The sequence below is a fragment of the Equus przewalskii genome, chromosome 18 (genome assembly GCF_037783145.1).
Source record: "Equus przewalskii isolate Varuska chromosome 18, EquPr2, whole genome shotgun sequence".
Taxonomy (NCBI): domain Eukaryota; kingdom Metazoa; phylum Chordata; class Mammalia; order Perissodactyla; family Equidae; genus Equus; species Equus przewalskii.
Window position 1 is genome coordinate 10843519 of NC_091848.1, and position 21086 is coordinate 10864604.

The following is a 21086-nucleotide window of genomic DNA, read 5'->3' on the forward strand; positions in this document are numbered from 1 at the left end:
ATGAAGGCATGGCAAGGCTGACAAAATCTCAACAAGGACAAAGTTGAGGAAGAGTTTCAAGGAGAAATATTTGTCAAGAGAAGGAAAGCTTCGTTATGCAAATGGGAAATTTAGAGAAAACAATGTCTTGCCTTTCTAGAACCTCTTCTTACTATTCAATATATATTTTTGATATTGTAAATTCAGACTAATAATTTATAGTGCCCTTTCAAATCAATACTCTTGAAATATGTGTTCAACATATTTTGAGAAGGCAGGCTGAGGGACGGGGACTATAAGAGAAGGGACCTGTCCTGTCTGGCAGCTGTGCTGAGCGATGCCTTCTGGCCATAGATCTGCATAATACTCCGCTAAACAAATATGTGCTCTCACTGCTAGTGTTACTCTTGGGGTGTCCATCTTGGGAGGCTTACTCTTCCCTCTCTGAGATTCTTTCAATAAGGTGCCTCTATGTGGTCTGTGCCTTGTCCCATCACAATTACTGATAACCCCTCTATAACTCTAAAAACTGTCCCTAGTTGGATGATAAATGATATAGTCACCCGACTTATCAATGTATGTCTTCTGAACCATATACAGTATTCAACCTGAGAGGAAATCTGGTGAGCAAAATTTTCTCAGTCTCCCTAGATTTCCTGTCCTGTTCATTACTTTTGTGACAGATACTCCAGGGAATGGCCAATCCTTCAATCAAGCTGTGCACAAAATCCCCAAGTCATAGAAATTTATGTCTAATGGGACCCTTAAAACAAACAAAAAACCTCTCTGCAAATTAAAGGGCTTGACTGACTTTCAAAAACCAAGACCCAGTGGTGTTCGTAAACATTCTTTGCTGTCGTTTCTCATTATTTCTTACTTTGTATTTTCCATCAGTGGCAAATCTGTCACTTCCGACATCTTGAAATACTCCCTTTCTAAACTGCTGTGCTATCTCCTCTGACTCATTTCTTCCTTCCATTTAACAGGCCCATTGCTTTCACTCCTCTTTTCCATCTTCTCACGGCTGTGGATCCGTCCTGTTGCTTTTCCATGCTAACCTTGGGCTCATCCATTTTTGAAGACTGATCAGAGCCCAAAGCCCTTTGGACAAGGTACGTCTGGTGGTGAGCAGAGGTAGGATTGTTGTTGTGTACCGTTTTTTAATGAAACCGAACACCATCAACTGCATTATTATGTACATTTTATCCCTGGAGACCTTGACTCTTTTCACTTCTTTATACCCCTCCAGAGCCATTTCTTGATAGTATGAATCTTATCATTCTTCTTTAAGTGTACACACTGAGTATTTTTCTCATTGAAATTCATTTGTGCATACTCCTAATAACAGGGGCATTTATTTAGATTCTAGGTTGTACTCAATGTTGATCTTCTTCCAGAAAGTCTCCAAGATTTAATTCTATTTCCTTCTCTCCCTTTCCAAAACTGTTGTCACATGGAAAATTAGATGTTTAAAAAAAAAATAATTTAGTTATTCATACTTCTATAATCATTTTCCATGTGTGATTTCTGTCTCCTTGGCTATATTTAAAGTTTACTGGGGGATAGAAGCCTCGTCTTTGTACACTTTTTGGATCTCAAGTACATGAAAAAATTGCATAGGTCACCTTGACAGGTTCTTGATCAAAGGTGTCAGCGCCTTAGATATCTACCATTCTTGGATACAGGACCTGTTCTGGTCAGGGCTCTTTAATTGAAAACATCAGAAACCGCTTATAACTTACTTAAGTAAAAGTGAGAATGTTGCTGGGATCTGGTGAAAAGCTATGGGAGTTGCCCAGAAAATTGAAGGAACAATGGAAAACCTGGTCTTAGACACAGCAGGACCCAGGGCATCCGTAGGGTTCCACATAATTGTTATTAATGAGCAAATTCTCTGCTCTTTGTGTTGTTTAGTTCAACATTAAAATTCTAGAACTGAGCTCAGGTCTTATACTCATTTGTTGAACAAAGAAGGGTGGGTTTTCTGGATTGGTGTTGCCTTCCTGACTGGGACCAATGAGTGGATAAAAGACTTCAAAAAACCCTGCTTCTAAACTCTCGTCTTTCTGTATGCTACTTCAGATTCCGCATATCTAAAGATGCAACGATAGCATTATCAGCCCAGTGAATGTCCTCCATTCCACCCCACTGTTGTTTCTTTTATACTCCTTACCCAAGTTAATATGTACTACTCTACATGTACCCAAGCATGTACTCTGCTACTCCATCATGCATTTATTATAGAGCATCCTATGTCTTTTCTCCATTTCGAGATTTTGTTGTCAGCTTTTATATCCCTGTGGCATCTACTGGATTTCTATGCAGGTTAAGGGAATGAATGACAATGCAAAGTTGCTGGCTCTAATAGAATGCTATGAACCAGGGAAAAAAGACTTTTATGCATGATTTGAAAACTTTAAATTATAATGATTTTCATATCTCCCTTAGTCATGTATTCAAAGTAATATGCTGCTCTATTATTCTTCCTAGCTAAATTTTTAAATTGCAATTTCTTGAAATGGGTGAAGGTGGTCAAAAAAAATTTTTTTTCTTATGTTTTCTGTATCACCTCTTCTCAGATAAGATCAACCTCCTCATTCCTAAAAACTGGAAGTTTCTACAGAGTGCTAATAAATAGAATATGTATACCCAAAGATAACCTCTTGGTGAACATTAAAGAGAAGGGGTAGCAGACTTGAAATTTATTATGTACTATACAGTGACATTGTGTTTTCTTTGGACCATCAAGAGATTGTGCTATATATAAAAATAGCTTTTATTAATTGTCACCATATTATGGTGCATTTCATTAATTTTATTTAGTAATTAATATTTAACATAAAATTTATTGTAACATCATCAATTTACCACTAATCATTGATTTAAAATAATTTCTGCATTTTAAAGCATGATTGAGTTATATTTTAGCATGGTGCTTCTGGGTTTTTTTTTTTTTGGCAGGACTTGTCTGATTTTTTTTTTTAAAGAAAACCTGCAGAATAAAAGCTAATACTAACTTTTATTTGTAGTGCAATTATGACATTTTGAAGTACCTCCTATCTATTACTTAATATTTTGGTTGTAACTCTGATATGAGGATGCTGGGTGATTTAGGATGGGGACTTTGAGTCACATGATACCAGTCAACCTGGAGATGGAAATCAACCATGTGGGCAATCAGTCAATCATACTATATAATGGAGCCCCAATAAGATCTAAGAACACTGAGGCTCAGGTGAGCTTCCTTTGTTGGCAGCATTTTATGTGTGTTGTCACAAAATGCCAAGAAAGTAACAACGTCCTGACTCCGTGGGGAGAGGGTGATGGGAGCTCCATGTTTGGTACTTCCCTTGACGCTGTCCTATGTGCTTCTTCCCTTGGCTGACTTTCATCTGCATCCTTTCCCTGCAATAAACTGTAACTTCGAATATAATAGTTTTCAGTGAGTTTGTGAGTCCTTCTAGAGAATTATCGAGCCTAGGAGTAGTCTTGAAATACTCCAAGCTTGCAATTAGTGTCAGAAGTGAGGGCAATCTTGGGGACGATGCCCTCTAACTTCGCAGCTGCCTGAACTCCCAAGAAGTTGGCCTAAGCTCTCACAAGAAGGTACTGATCCATTGGATTTTGAATCAACATAATATTGAAATCCTGCAGTTATTAATTTTCTTACCCCATCCTATCATGTCAGTTATTTCATAAAATAAACTAATTGTAGATTCGGTTTTGTCATATTTATGCCAGACTTCACCCCCAAATTAATTATCTTCCAAGTTTATGAAGCTAAATGTATTTGTTTAAAGAAACCAGTCAGTTGGGACTATAACACTTAAAAATCTTTTATTTTCTCTTAAAACACTATGTTTTCTTAGAAAGTTTTTAAAAATAACTAAAGAGAAGAAAAGAAAGGAAATAAAAAAGAAGAAAAGAAATTCCCACATATGGTAAAAGTACAAACAGTACAAAAATTTGGTCTGTGGGAAAGTAAATCTCCCCACTTCCTCCTCTGATGGAATCTTTTACGTTTCTTAAAATAAGAATTGCTTTTCCCCAGTTTTTACATTTATGTATTTATTTATGCTAAAGATTGACTGAGGCCCTCAAGGTTCTATTGTTTGTGTGTGAAATTTCAAGCCACATATTCACTCACAATTTCTCAGTGTTCTTTCTCTCTCCTTATCAGTAATTAGCAGGCCCCACTTCATTTTGTTTCTAATCTCTATTTCCATTGCTTCTTTATTATCCTTGTTTCATGCCTGCCAGCTACCATTTCTTTACCTTTTTTGATTTTGTGCCTCTTTTAAAAATATTTGTCCCTCCCTTACCATATAAGTTCAACTACTAGTTGGTTATTCAGCACCTACTATGTGTGAGATGCGACTTAATATTTTGAGAGTCACATTCTGGAAAAATCCAAGTCTTAGGCAATGTCTCTTTATTGTGCTTTCCATTCTGATGTTAGATTTGATGTGTGTTTGTGTGTGTATGTGTGTGTGTGTGTTGCCAGCCTTCAGGAATGAACTGTATGATCATCTCAGCAAATATTGTCATGTTTCAGCTACAGAAACTGAGCAAATTAAATGACAGCTAGTTTAAGGCAAAGCAGGAACCAGAGTGCAGGTCTCTGGACCTCAGTTGACAGTGTTATGATTTCATTTCCTGTTCTTTGTATGTGGTATGAGTTCAGGACAATCCCAGACTCGAAACTTTCAAACTGGAGACATGCAGGACATCTTTATACAAATTACAACTCCCCCTGTAATTTCTACTACAGTTATGTGTTCAAGAAACAAAGGGATGTGTGGCTCTAAATATTTAGATTATTGAGCAGCTTTCTTAGGACTTACAAAAACTTCTTTTCAATGTCATTGCTAATTCATCTCAAACCTGCTCTAAGCAAGTTACTAGTTGACAGAGTTGAATGTTTACCCTCAAACAGATGGAAAAGATTCATACCTGAATTTGTTTAAATCTGGGTAATTAAGACTACAGTTTGCATTCACAGTGACAGCAAAATATGTGGTTTCTGTAGAAGATACAATGGCAAACAAGCTTTCTTTAACTCAGTGTATTATTTTAGGCTTGTTTTCCTCTTGTTCTCCTTCTTTTTAGTGGAGAAATCCAAACCTAAGAAGGTGTCTACTTTATTTTGAATATTGGACATGCCAGTCCTCTGCAGGTTTCAGATCTCATTCCTTCTCGACATTTCCACTAAAGTCATCTTCATGGCACAGGGAAGTGAACTCTTACTCCCAGGCATCTAGGTGTGAGATAGAGCAGCTTCCCTTAAACCAAACTGTTTTGAAGCAATAGTCTTTTGTTTGTTTTAATTTAAAAATAATATCTTACATCTTTTATTCATTAGTAAAATAATAATAATTTAAATTGTCGCTCCAGGGGTGTGTACCATACTTATGTTGTGGTTTTAGGTATTTCTGTCATGTGGTTGTCTGCCCTTGACTCGGGTGACTGCATATCCCAGTTTAAGGAGCACAGAGACATAATATGTGAATTTTGGATGCCATAGGATTAGACAAATAGGTTTCTGGCTGTAGATCTTCCTAGAGCTTTTGTGTATTAATATGACTGAGAGTCAAAAAGAAGAGACCTACTAAGTGGCATTTCCCAAATATATTTTACTGTAAAACATTTTTCACATTGATCACTCAATGGAATCTTATGGAATGAGTGTTCCAAGGAACACAGTTTGGGAAAGGCTTGTCTAATTCATTGTTACCTCTCCGTTTTACTATGTAAATAAACTTTTCTTAAGATAACCTTGTTAATTTAAACATTAAGTACTATAAATATTCTATCGTGATATGACAGGAGATCTCTTTTGTCAGATTCTTTTAAAGCTTGTTACAAAACTTTTTCTGGTATTTGGATAAAGATTTTTACAAGATCTTCTTAGTGTTTGTAAATAATGTCATTAGGTCACCAATCTAGAAATTAGAAGAACTTTTTGTAGACTGGATTCTGACACCTGTCAGCTCTGGGATTCCAACCTTTCCAGTCGTGTAACTTCTCTTTGCCTCAATTGCTTGCTTAACAATTAAAAACAAAAAGAAAAGATACCATGTATCCTATCTGTTTCACAGTATTTTGAGTATTAAATTAGATAATTACATTTACTGTATAGACTAGAAAGTATAATAGCAATGTAAGGTATTATGAATATTACTGCCATTATTATATGACTAATCTCATTTCAATTTAATCTTTTGTAAATGTTGGATAGAGTTAGTGGAAACTTACAAACACTGCTGAAAACCATCTGAAGTGATGAATGATTATTTGAATCAAATGTGAGTATCTTCTAGCAGTTTCTTCCATCGTCTTTTTAGAAGAACTCTCTCTGTATGTTTATGTGGGTTAGATAGCTTTAATTTGTTTCTTCTTATTTGCTCTCAGCTACCACAGCTACCATTCCCATGGGAGGCTTTCTTTGTCTTATAATTTATTTTTAAGTGAGATGGCAGAACTGCTTTAGTTTAATGTACTTTTTTCTTCAAGTTTCCTGGAAGTGGCATTTATGAGCAATTTCAGATTTATTCTATTATAATGGCATTTTTAAAAGATTATCCTTAGGCATTATGATGGCTTTAGAATAAGTCTGGCTAAAAATTTCATCTTTGTTGTGAAAAAGAAAGCTCCTAAATGTCTTTAAACGTAGTCCATCTTTCAGAGACCTTCTGTTCGCAGACAAGTTTGTCTCCTGAGTATATTGAACAACAGTAATTCGTGGCATTTATTCAGCATTGTGTATTTTCAAAGCAATTTGCAACCATCAATTCATTTAACCACCCAGCAGTCCCAGCACTGAGAAGCAAATGTAACCTGCCCCCTACCTGAGCTGGTATTAGCACCCAAATTGCCTTCTGTGCTCACATCATCAAGCCTTGCTTTGATTAAAAATCACCCTTGGAACAAATGGAAGGCTAAATATATGCTACTTCCTTCTACTTCTTTGTCCTTTATTTGCTCATAAGTGGACTAATCTATTGCCATTTCAGTGGGAGCTGTCTGTGTCCCTAATATTCCTTAGAGATGGTTTGACTGTAGAAATATGAGGACAAGCTGTTGTGTTGTGGTAACGTTTTAGGGAACTTTTTGTACTCACCCTTTAAGGACCAACTCAGATGTTATTTTATAACTGAAATGTTCCATAAAACTTCTCCTTCTGTCTTCCTATGATTTAATTAATTTCTCCCTCCTGTGTTCTCGTAGAGTTTTATACATACTTCTGTGGCAGCTCTTGCCACAATTTTGGTGTAGCTCTGAGTCTAGACTGGGAGCATTTCTATGGCCTGCAACTATGTATTGTTTATTCATCTGTCCTCATCCGTTAGCACAGAATCTGGAGTATGTAGAAACCCAAGCATCTTTAAATCCCATTTTAGAACTCAGCTTCTCCAGGTGGCTTTCACTAAGATGTCTAGACTTAGCTCTGGTTGGTGTGATGAGTAGAAGTGGGGCATCCAAATCAGATGGGTTCAGGGCGTCTCCTTGGAGGTGTCAATACTTTGGCTAATTTCTCAGAATGATGAAGTTTTGGTGAAGAGGATAGGAAACAGTCAAGAGGGGAACGAACAGAATGGGGTGTTTAAAAGCTCCAAGGCAAGAAACATCATAACACACTGGACTATGAATAGTCTTAATAATAGTGGCCGTCACATGTCAGTGTCCTCTTCATCATTATCACTGCCATTGGCATCTTACAGTTACCATTTACTGAGCACTTGCTACATGTCTGGCACTGTCCTAGATTTCTTACAGAACTTATTTCACATAATAATCACTATAGCCATGCAGTGTAGCAATGATTATCATCATACTTTCTCAGGTGAAAAAAAGTCAGATTCAGAGAGCCTAAGAAACTTTCTCAAGTTCCTGTAGCTAGTAAGCAAGGTAGCCAGGATTTGAACCTCATGGCATGAGAATTGTGTCTTTGTGTGTTGTGTTGTGCCACTTGGATACCAGCTCGGGCCCGCTTGCTTCTTGGAACACCTGCTGATTGTATCGCTTCTCTTTTCTCCTTTGTCTGTGAACCTGCAAGTGGTGAGCAGCCCAGAGGGTACATTCAGTGACACTTTTCAGTTCTGTGATTCTGTTCAGGATCCACACATCCTCTAAAAGGCCTCCTGTAGAAGGAGTTACCATTAACTGCAAATGGAGCTCTGATCACAGGAGGAATGAGGACAGGAGCTGAGACCATTATTCTCTATTCTAAGATGTCTAAAGCAGACCATAACAGCTTTTATGTTTTCATTCCTTGCTTTGAGGCCTACACCTTGAAGGCTACCTTTCTTCTCAGGTCCCCCAAATGGTTTTTATTCTCAATACTATAAAAGGCAATGCTATTAGTGCGTGCTCTTGCTGTTTAAGGAAGCAGAGACTTTTCAAACCTTGAGTACAACTACTTAGGACGTGCTTAATTTAAAACAAGGCACATTGAGCTATATTGCTTGAGGTTAAAGATGTGATGTGTTCCTTCTGGGGCTTTGGACCATGTAGTGGCTCATTGCAGAGTCAGCTGGAATGATTTGAAAGTTGCCTGACACAATACAGAGCCACTTGCAATTTACGTCAATCAAAGAAATCGATGAAATTTGCAAAGCGTTGAGGCTCTCTGAAGACTTAGGTGTTACTTAAAATTCCAGCAAAAGAGAAGCTTACTGTATTGAAGGATTCCATTCCATTTTTCATCCCAAACACACTATATCATGAAATTAACTAAAGGGGCATTTAATTAATATGAAAATGATATAGGAGTGTGTAATGTAGGGTGAGTGTATGCGTGTGTGTGTTTCTATGTCATTTTCTGGTGTGGAACATGCATTTGGAGATTCAGAAAACATCATTTCTTCCTTTTCTCTCCCTTTTTGTTCCTTCATATTTTAATTCCCATCAGTTGCTTACATGTCATTGAATGAATCTTCATCCTTTGGCAGTTGAGCATGTTTATTTATAAATTAATCTTACCTGATCCATTTTATGTATACTTGGTAAAAACTTACCATTACAGGTTATGTGTTTCCTTGATCTTGCCCTGTAAACACTTTTCTTAGATTGGAGAAGTCTAGGGTAGGGGGCATGGCAATGGCAAAGTATGAACCTTTGAAAGCATTGAAACTCGTGAGGTCTTTAACAAGTGATTTCACTCTTGGTCTTACAAGAGTTTGTAAGATGTCTATTGTAGATGATATTGAGCTAAAAACAGAATAGGAGGAAAATAATACAGAGCATTGAATTTATAGCCTTGTCACATTAATGGATAGAAATTATTAATCGGCATTAAAATGTGCTCTTAAGTTCCATAAGCTTTGTGGTATTAACTTAGACATTATCAACATGGTTAGGTTAATAAAGGCTACGCTGAATAAGACAAAAATTATGGTGATGTTTCAAAAATATGTGCAAGCTATATAGGAATTTGTGGAAATATTAACATGTGTTCTAAAAGTTCTGCTTGGTAAGAATAAAACAAATGATTGTCTTTCAGATAGTGACAAGTGAAGGGTGAGTCACGAAAGTTTCTTAATCAGGTGGGAAAATAATAATTTTTACTACATTGGGGAAAATTTAATAGAATGGTTAGATTTCAGAAATAATTTAACAAAGGCAATAATGATAAATTGTAAAGCTGAAAATATGTGATATATATTTTTCATAATGATTAGTGCCTGAAAAACTCTGAAGTAACTGACTTAGAGTTTGAGTTGAGATCTAATGAGGAAAAGTAGAATTGGGAGATAGAGGTAAGGAGTAATCCACTGAATTCTCTTATATAAATATTTTGCAAACATTAAAATAAAGCAATTTAGACAGTACACTGAATATACATCATACTAATGCAATTTGCAGGCCTTAAAATTAATAAAATAATTTTGCTATATTTAAGAATTTCTATCTACTAATCCCTTTCCCACAGTGAATATTTTAGTTTCTTTATCCACTGTCTTAAGAAGATCGTTTTAAATGCAGTGTTCTCTGTTTGAGGATGTAGTTGTGCCTGTTGTAGCAACCCTCCCAATGTTCAATGGGTTATCATTGAATCACTCGGGATTGCTGACCCTTTGGCCCAGGCTCCATGGGTCTATTCTCTTTCTCTCTCAATTTCTCTCTTCTCTCTCTCTCTGTTTCTGTTTCGCTGTCTCTCCATCTCTGTCTCTGTCTCTGTCTCTTTCTGAGAAATATATATATTTCCCAAGACTTCATGGAGGTGGGGTAGGGAGGAGTCAGAGAAGAAAATCTCTTATTCTCCCTTTCTTTATTTTTCTAAATAAGAGTCCACAGCTTTCATTCAAATTAGCCCCAATTGTAAAGGCTGGGCATGTAAACATATTTGAATCATTTTTCATAGTTACTGACTAAATGTTTAAGAAGAAATTCACATGTACAATACTTGAGTTTAGAATAAAGAAGTTGTTGGCCACAGATTTAGTTCAGCACTGTGTACTAATAAAAATAAATAAACCTAATTTATTCTCTAGAACTCTTAAAGATGATAGTTTTAGAAAAATTTTAATTGTGCTAGGCACAATATGCTATATATTTTTTAACGTTATAGAATAAGCTTTGTAGCAGGGAACCAATGGTTTAAAAACTATTTTAAAATTTTGTTGCTGATGTCAAAACTTAGGAGTCCTCACTTGAAATTTCTTCCATCTTTAGAGTTCCCTCATTCTGACTTTCTTGCTTCCCTCTGCTACTGCCTTCTCTTTCCACACTTTCACTTGTGCCCAGAACATAAATCAGATGTGGAGCTTCAGGACCACCAGCTGCTATAACTCTGAGAAGGCATTCCTAAAAGAGTCTCAGAATTATGCATAGAGAGCCCCTAGCTTCCACTAACACTGTGGCATTGTGTGTTCCAGAAGGGTCCAGTTCAGTGGTTGGCTTTTTAGCTCAAAGGTCTAGAGTGCTTAAGGGTGATGAGTGCTTTTTTAAGCTTGTGAAGGAATTTTTGTGTGTAGGGGAGGCAAAAATTTCCCTCTACCCATCTTAGGTTTTCAGCTGGGACTCTTGAACAAAAATAGTATTAAGAGAAAAACAGTTTCTTAACATACGCAGTGCACATCATGCAGGAGTAAACCTTTACAAAGAGTAACTCAGAATGGTGACTTGGAACTCTGATTTATATAGCATCTTCAACAAAGAACAGAATGTTTGTGGAGAAATGACAGGCGAAGGAAAGCGGTTTCAGGTTTCCAAGGGTGGTGAACTGGGGAAGGTAAGTACGTGGGAGGGAACCGATGGAGTGAGGTTTGGGCAGGTTCCTTTGGTGCTCTCTGGGCTGAGAGTCTAGAGTCTTCTCCAGCAAAGGAGGATTTATATCCTGCCTTTAGGCAGAACAGGGGGAGGGGAGAGACAGCTTTTCCTGCATTTGTTTCTTCTTAATTACCTTCAGCTTGAAATAATTTTTATGTCAAAGAGGCATATTTTGGGGTGACATGTTTTGCTTTTCTTCATGTGCGTGAGTGGAACCCCTATTTCAACATGTTTTGGAGTATGCTTCTCTGTCTTCATTGGGCGTTAAGACTCCAGGAATGTGTGATTTCAGCAGTAAAGTTTCGAGAGAAAAGGTGGCTTCTCCTCGAGTATTTTCTACACTTCGAGCTTTCATAGCCTTGAGGTCTGCATACTTTGTATCATAACATCCACTCCTGCAGCTCTTTTCTTTGTTCATATTCAGGATGAGCAATGACCGAGAGCCAGACTTCTGGATTATGGTCCCAACAGAATATTAATTAGCTTTGTGGTTTGTGCAAAGGCGTTTAAACTACCTGGGCTTTAGTTCCTACAAATGTAAAATGACTCCTTCTTCATGACCTTTGAGAGAATTTATAGCTTAAAAGGTCTTTAGTTCCATGCATTTCTGGTCTTTAGATATATATTACAATCTCTTGAGGCCATGGCTTTTATATCTGACCTATCTAGAACAGTGCTGGTTATAATTTAGGCACTCAAGAAATTGAATTCACGTGAAAGAAATAAAGTATTAAGGAGTATGTTCCTGCCATAAGTTAAGGGCTATCTGTTTATTTCCTTGTTCTCAGTGATGTACTGTTGGTGTAGGAATAGGAATAGGAAATGGAATAGGGTTAACTCTGAAGCTGTTTATGATGCGACCTGTTTCAGACTTCAAACTGACTGTCATAATTGAATGTTTTGAGCCTTGTGGGCTATCAAGTCTATACAGATAAAGTAGAGCAAAGAGTAATTGAATTATGATAAATTTGTATCATTTCCTGCTAGGCAGTAGAGGAAACCTAAACCCCTCCTCCTGCCCCCCTCCCCCCTCAAATAACAAATTTAGTTATAATTCATAAATAGTCTATTTAGGATGATCCATTACTCACCTGAGAATTACACCACTTTATTTCACTTAATTGGGCATGATGTAAATGAAGAATCATTTTCTGGTGAAATGGCAAATGAAACTGGATTTCTGGTTAAGGGATTTTCATTGCTAGTGATTTTTTCTTTTTCTTTTGTTAACCAAGAGCTTATGAACTTTGTTAGTTGAAACTACACCTCCCACAGTTACAGTTAGGTGTGTGGGAATATTATTAAGAGTACGTTTTCAGTAGAGGAAGTCTCCAGAATGTGTTACTGCTAATCTTCTGAGCCATTAGTGGTATTCATATAATAAAATGTTAATGTTTCTCTTCTAATTTAAGTGCATTTCTGAACATACCTCAAAGCCAAGCCATGCTGGGTTGAAATGAGGAATGTGATTGGATTTGATTTTAATAGAACATAACATTGATGGAATTGAGATTGACCTCATTATGCTTCTCAATTCCATACTAGATCTTTGCTTTAGGCATTAAAGAGCATATGGTAATAACTTTTTTTTTTTAAAGCTTTGCTGTTAGAGATTTAGTGGAAAGATTATCTGGAATACTTTTTATCAAATATCTTATTTAAATAAGAGGAATTCTTTAAAGCATTAGCATTAAAAATTCACACAATGCACAAAATTAAAGATATAAAAATCTATTAGGTTATCTTTCCTCTCCCAGAAAAGGATTACTTCAGAGGAAAGAAGCTACGAAAGTGAAAAATAATAACTGAAACAATTATGTTATCAACATTATAGATAGGAGAGGAGAGGAGAGGATGCATTGGATTAGTTACAGAAATCAACTGAAACAAAGATTTTATTCTTTAAGAAGTCTTTTACTCCGTTTTTATATATTGTTTATATGTCTGAAACATCTAAAATGATATCATTGGTTTTTTTGTTGTTTTTAAACCTAAGTGATTTTGAGGCATTTTTGTTACAAATAAGCAGCTGAAATTAAAATGTGATTGAAAATTCTTAATGCAAATCATCTGCTTGCAGTACCTTGTTAATATGCTCTGCCTTTTTTGTTTTTGGATTCTCAACACAGAATTCGGTTTAAGCACACTTATGTGATATTTTCATTTTGTTATGTAAAATACAGATTGAAGTGACTTGAAGACATGTATATATTAGAAAGAAATTATTACCAATCTTATAAATAGAATTCTGTTTATGATTTTAGTTTCAAAAGCTAATGAGCTTTCATCCAATTAAACATAAGGTAGATGGGTGTAGGGGAGGAAAAGCTTGACTTTTTTCCTCTATCCATCTTAGATTCATTGTCTGGGCCCCTGCAAATCAGACTGACCAAAGACAGATTAACAAAAGAAACACAGAGTTTATTAAAGTGTGCATTGTGCATACACACAGAACTCAGTGATGAGTAACTCAAAGGAGTGCTTAGAACTTGGGTCTATACAGTGTCTTACCAAAAGAAAAATAAATCTGTAGAGGAGTGACAAGACAAAGGAAAAGGTGTTTGAGTTTCTAGGGGTTGCAAATTGTGGGAAGGTAAATAAGGTCCAGTTAGCAAGGTTTGTTGGTGTAGACTCTTTCTTGGTACCATCTCATCTCTGGTAATAAGGTTGTTATCCCCTTCCTGGTATGAGAAGTTTGAGGAGGGGGGGTGCCTTTATAAGGAGAATTTATGTATTTACGTTCTGCTTTCAGGAAGATGGGGATGGGGGCTGGCAGAGACCCTGTCCTGTGTCTGCTTTTTCTAAATTGCATTCAGCTCAAAATAATCTTTATGCCAAAGTGGTATATTTTGGGGTGACATACTCTGAACCCCTTCATGGGTTAGGCAACAAACTTTAAATTTGTCAACTTAGTGCATCACTGATGCTTTCAGTTTTAATGATCTCTTTTGGATGACTCAATATCTTTTAGGAAAATGTTCAGTCTTTTAGATATTCCCCACCTTGACCCTGCTCCTTTCTGGCTGGGCATGTGTGGCTTTGTTTCTTGTGGTGGGGGTGTATCTTATCAAGTAACAGTGTGGCTGGTGTGGTCTGCTTCTGGGGCTGGCACCTGTGAGGTATGACTAGTCCCAACTGGGCATTTGGGTAGAATGCTGGTGCCCACAATTGGAATCTGTAGCCCAGCAAAGTGTCACTCATCTGGATATGCTGTGTTCTTCTTCTGAGCCTTTTCAAGTTCCTTATTTGATATCAGATTGATCCTACAGATTTAGGTAGAAATCATGCTAAGGGTCAAGTAGTCTTAGCCCTGGAAAGAGAAAAGTTGAGGGAGCCAAATAAAATAGATGGCTCTGATTTTTTTAAATAATATTAATCTTCAGACCTGAAAGGTATCAAACTTATTGTGTGTTAGTCAACTTACGGGTTTTAGTAAACTATGACCAAGTAAACAACAAGGTCCTGTAGGATTCACCCTGCCTGTCCCTCCAAACTTGTCTTGTCTTCCTTACTCCCTATGGTCTGCCAGCCACACTGGCCTCCTTTCTATTACTCCATCTAGTCAAACTCCTTCTAACACAGGGCTTTTGCACTTGCTGGTCTCTCACTCTAGAAGACTCTTTGCTTGGATAGTTCCTTTTTATCCTTCATTGTCTCAGCACAGTGGTCTATGTCTTTTATTCATTCCTGTATCCCTAGTGCCTAGAATACTGCCTGACATATGTCATAATACATATTAATTGAATGAAAGTTGAATGAATAAAGTGTTATCATTTAGTCTTCGTAATAACTTGATGAAGTATGCATCATTATCCCCAGTCCACAATGGGAAAACTGAGTCTTACGGAGGTTAGGTGACTTGTCTAAATTCATCATACTAGTGTGAGCTAGAAATGGTATTCTAATTCAGATGTATATCAGTGCAAAGCCCATCTTTGAACACTAAGCCATACTGTCTGCTTCTGTAGTACAAATTTTGTCACTTATTTCTAGTAGTATCTTGGTCCATATGCTAATAGACTATTACTTTTTCTCTCTGTGCTGTCAGCATAAGCATATTACACATATAATTTGAAATAGATCCCCCTCCTTACATCTTATGTGAGAGCAGAACCACATCTGCATATTCATTTTTCTTAAAGCCTCATAAAAGGGGTTGTTGAATTGTGCTCTGTGCTCTTAACAGTAAAGCTGAAAATGTCATATCCACTCCGGTAGGGAAATAATTTTCATAAATAATTCAAAGAGATGGAAACATTTTTAGGTAGTAACAACTTTCTGCAACTCTCAAAAATGTGAAATTTCTTACGACATTTGGCTTTTTAGCTCAACTCCAGTTGGGAAATGCCATCATGGTGTATTATTCCATTTCATTGAATGAAAAATTTAGGGAGAATATGGGATTACTAAAGAACCAAAGACTTGACTAATAAATTAATATGAGATTATTTGTTTATGGACAAAGTTCCAGGTCCTCTTAGTGACCATGATTGTACACACTGCTTCTTGCTCTCTAGGCCACTGACACACCTGCACAACAGATGATGGATAATTCCATCAAAAAGACTTTATCACCCTCCTTATAGTGAGGGATATTTTTTGTGCCTCTACTTGATATAGTTACTTTGGAGTGCTTCTGGCTGAATACCTCTTCTCTCTTATTTTATGGATGAGAGAAGGAAAAAATAAAAGATTTTTTTTCCATCAAATTTCCAACCTATACATGTTTTGCTTGAACAACTTGTGCAAGGGCAGGTAGAAAACCTGAGCAGTTGCTAGGTTGCGCGTTTCTGTAGATCGAGCCACAAAGGACAGAATAAAGTGCATTCTGAAGAGGTGGAGATGAGAAATTGAAGCCAAATCAGCAAAACAAAATGCCTGAAGCAAATTAATCATGACAAAACCTATATAAAGTCTGGAGAACAAGTTGCTGCACCTTGAACCTTCAATAAACAAATTCGTTTTGAATTTTACTAGGATGGAAGACAAATGCAAACTGATTCTAGATGTAACATAAAGTCTCTCAAACATAAAGAGAGATTGATTTAGGGAGAAATTAATAGTAATGATTGAGTACTTTGTTAAATATTTTGCACTTTAAAGAGAACATTTATTTACTAAAATGTAATTACTGTGAGATCAGGAAAGTGACAAACTCTTCTCTTCCTTAGAAAACAACTTTGTTGTCCCTTATTTAAATGAATATGATTCCACTAAAATGAAATACTCGTGTTTGGTGCCATCATCATATTTTGGACTTAATTTTTGACACAGAAATTTTGACATTTTTTAATGTGAAACTGTTATGTTGATGAAGAAGAGAAATTTTACCTCTTAAAAACAAACTAATTCTTGCTTTTTACTACCATCTATTTCAGTTTGTTAGAATGTTTTCCATTGGTAGAACCACCTTTATTGGTAATCACTTACCACCTCTATTGATTGCATAGTAAAGAGCATTAGATTTGCTTATTTGCCTTTATGTCTCTTGGTGAAAAACCAACTGCTAAATTATTAGTGGCAGGACTAAAATTATTAGCACTAAATTATTGGTGTTCTGGGGCTTCAAAACTTGTGACATCTTGTTTCTTCTTGTCAGAACTAGCAACAGATTGTTGTAATTGGAGCTTCTTTTTTGAGTGAGAGACAGCTGCAACTGTACATAGAACCAAATGGGTTCGTGATCATTACACGCACAAGAAAATAGGCAACATTGTGAGGTAGAATTTGCTGAAATGCATATTTGAGTAGGGGGATTATAGCACCTAATAATATATGAAAACTCTAAGAGAACATCTTTGGTATTTCTAAAGATATAGGCAGGAAACGAGATTTGGGGAGCATGGCTTGAGGTTTCTTTGCTTCTTTCAGTAAATGCTGAGACAATGGAAGAAAGGGGAAATATTCAGAAATAAGTAGTTCTTTGAATTTCTGAGCCTTTGTTTAAAACATATGTGGTCTCCAGGAGTCATATTTCTTCTCTCATAATAACTCTGGAAGAGTTTTTCTAGAAATAGGATGAGGCTGCATCAGAAGATAGAATTCCTTATTTCTGAAGAATGTTGAAATCAATGAACAACTTTTGGGTGAGACAAATGTGAAGAGAGTTCAAGCGCAAGTGATAGGACTGGATGATTTTTAAATGTCCTTATAATCTGAGATTGTTATGATTTTGTTAATTTTTCTGTATTAAAAAAATTTTTTAAAAGGTGTAACTTTATAAAACACCAGACCAGTTCATTAACCTATGTTACAGGATGTAAATATAAATTTGTCTCTTTTGAAAAGAATAAAGTTGTGTCTCCTGTATTCTAATCCAATACACAGAATTTAATATTTATATAATTGAAAAGAAACCCATATTTTATATAACTCATCATCTGAAACTTAAGGATTTTCAGAGAATATTGTGTCATGTGACCCCACACTGGGGAATTGTGATATTGCAGGTTAGCTCTATTAGTCAACTCTTAGGAGGACAAAAGTGGAGAGCAAAATCTAGAACCCTGGAGTTGGGGATGGATAAGGGCTGGATCTCTCAGAAGAGATGAATGACTGATGAGGAAGATGAATTTTCATATGCTGTTAAAACTGTATGCAGAAAGTGAAGTAAACTGTTAGGCCAATGTTCCAGCTCTTGTGAAGCCAAACGTATTCTTATATGTCAATTGTCATAACACTTCCAAGTTTAACCTATAATTTATCCAAAATTTAAAGCCAATCTATTACATATTTAACCACATGGGATAATGTCTTTGATTTTATTATGAAAATTAATAGGAAATGAGAATTATAACCAAGTTTTCTGAGTTATATACTATAAAATTGAAGGATCTTTGTTTTATGTTGCCAGACTGAATTGTAATATTCCTTAAATATGGTTAACAAGAGTTATCTGAGTTAATGTATTCTACTTTAATTAAACACAATTAAATAACACTCAAAGAAAGTAAAATATAAGCTGTCTGCCATAATATGTCTTTTAATTTTAATTTTTGAATCATTTCAAGGAAAACAAAGTTGTCACGTGGATCATACTGTAGCTTGAAAACCTCTCCCCATGATGGCTGAAATCACAGCCTTTGACCTAATAGGTCAGGTTTTGAGATGACATATTTTCTATTGCCATCAGAAAATAATTACTATTATATGGACACTTAGAACTGTGTTCCCCTTTTCCTCTTCAGCTTTGAGTATATCTCTATTCTTAATGAATTGGATGGGTCATATGACATGTAAAGCCCTTTCCCACCTGGTTATCTAATATTCTATGTTCCTTTTCTTGAGGATTGCATCAATTTTTTTTTCTTTAGCAGAATTTACTTATTTCTATGTTAACAGTTGGATCAATGATTTAGAAAATAGTTGTCAAAAAAGTGAGATCTCATGTGAAATTCCTAAAATTGGGCCAGTTTTTTTTTGCTAAGCATAGCCAGGCACCTTGGAAATGAACATTGTCAATTAGTTTTGAACACAGCTGGGGACATTAGATGAAAGAATGTCACTAGAACAGCATATCCATCACCACTGCAAGGGAATCTATTATAAACATATGCCCTGGGGGCCCAAGTGACTTCTGCAAACAGCAGAAGCTCTCTTATTTAGTACCAGTAGTTGGCTGGTTAATGGACACATTAGTTAACTAGCGTATGCAATCCAAAGTCAATGATATATACAACCTTAAGCATTTATTTTAACTTAAGACATGTAAATATACTTTTAGTGATTCACCTTTTGATGAAGAATTAAAACTTTCTTTGAATGTAAGCCCTCTCTTGGAGATTTTGTGTTGTATTTTTAGTATAAGTCATATCTATTTGTATCCTCTCTATATCCAGTTTCATTTTCTTGAAAAATAAGTGAGAATATAAAGATGCTTGCAAAGTTATCTGTGAAAAATCCTTCTATATTTTTATGATTTTTTTCCATGCCTAATTCAACAGCATTTTTTCAACTTTTCACCTTTAGCAAGTCTTCCCAAACCTTTCAACTGGTTCATTTTAATTTGACAATCAAATTTTATTGATTTTTACAATATTTAATCAAATTTATATAATGATAAATATGTTCTAAAAGAAGAACATAAATTCTCCTTGTGAAGATGTCCCCTCCCCTATTTCTCATGCCAAGAAGAGGATAACAGTCTCATCACTGGAGACAAGATGGCACAGAGAAAGAGTCTACACCCACAAACCTTACTAACTAGCCCTTACCTACCCTTAGTTTGCCCATATATTTACTTTCCTACAATTGGCTGCCCTTAAAGCCTAAACCCCTTTTCCTTTGTCTTGTCACTTCTCTACCAAATTCTTGTTCTTTGTTAAGATGCTTCCGTAAGCCCAAGTTCTAACCACCTTTTTGAGTTACTCAACACTGAGTTCTCTCATGTGTATTGGTGATGTACACATTAATAAATTCTGTTTGGTTTTCTCATTAATTTGTCAGTTTATTTTGCAGGGCCATCTACTGAACCTAAATGGGTAGAAGAATTTTTTTCCTTTCCTACATAGGCATGTGACTCAGCTGGCAGGGAAAGAAGCTAATGGTGGAAGAGCAGTCCTAAGCTTGAGTGTTCAACATGCTATGGACATCAGTCTTCGTGTTTAAAGGAGGAAACGGCTAGTGAGGCTTAGTCTAGGAAGTCACATAAATGGAGGTCAGTTAAGAGACCTTCTAGCGTTTTAATTTCTTTGATTATAAACTCCTTAAATGATGTGACTGGATTTTATGCATCTTTATATTTCCTGTATACTTAGCACAGTGCCTGGCACATAACAGACATATGCATTTGTCTCTTCATTTGAATTAATACATTTTGACAACACATAATCATCACAATGGGAAACTGTTCCCTGTAAGGCCGAGTGGTGGTTGTGTTTTGCTTTGTTTTCTCCCACGCTCACTGAGCAATAAGTGATATTAACGTCCTGTTTGTGTTTCATTTTGATTGCCATTTGGTCAGCTTGAGCCTGAGAAAATTTATGCACAGTGTTTTAGAGGGCCAATTTATGCTGAAAGCTTTGGAATTGTCTTAGAGCCATCTTGAAGCTACTGTAAATTGCAACTGCCATCATAGAAATGCTAGAAATCAGATGAATCAAGTGATATTTGGTATGCAGTGTCAAAATATGTTTGGATTACTCTCTTCCACACAAGCATTGAAAAGAGCTGGCCATTAGTGGATTATAGGATTTTTACTAGATGTTAGCTTTCTATAGAAAATGTATTTGTATTTTATGAAAGTTGTACATGATCATAGTTTTAAAAGTCAAAGAATAATACAAGACCTATTATTATTATTTTTAAAAGCTCTCTACTGACTTACCACTCCCGTTCTTCCATCCCTGTTCCCTAGAGTGGACCTAATTTCAACTCCTTTGTAGCTGTTTCTTCTCGTGTGTATTTTTAGATTTATAAGTGATATAACCATATTGCTGTTTTCTAATATTTGTATTCCAGTTATAGTTTGTCTTCCTGCTACAGAAAATGAGGATGGTGAGAAAATCTCACTTCTTGTCTATCTCCACCCCTTTTTATATACATTTTTTTCTCTCCTCCATCCTCCCAAAACTTATGTCACATGTATTTATTAAATCAATATTCAGTATTTGTGTAACTATATAAACGATCATTGATAATCCGTTTAGTGTACTACAATTACATATTTTTTTCTTTTCTGACTTTTTTTTTTTGTGGAGCCAATAATTGCTTCATTTTTCTCATTTGTTAATTTTCCTGTGCAACTAACAGTAATTCAGTGCAGACTCTCTGAGAGCACTTATAGACTGCCTTCAATAAGGTCAGACCCAGAAAGGAATCTAGCAGTCCTTTTTTCT

At 36.0% G+C, this 21086-nt stretch overlaps 1 protein-coding gene across 1 annotated transcript in view; it reads left to right on the forward strand.

Annotated features, from left to right (window-relative positions):
* The window catches only part of LOC103558421 (uncharacterized), a 505308-nt gene that overhangs the window by 255319 nt on the left and 228903 nt on the right, over positions 1-21086 (forward strand). The window lies entirely within an intron of this gene.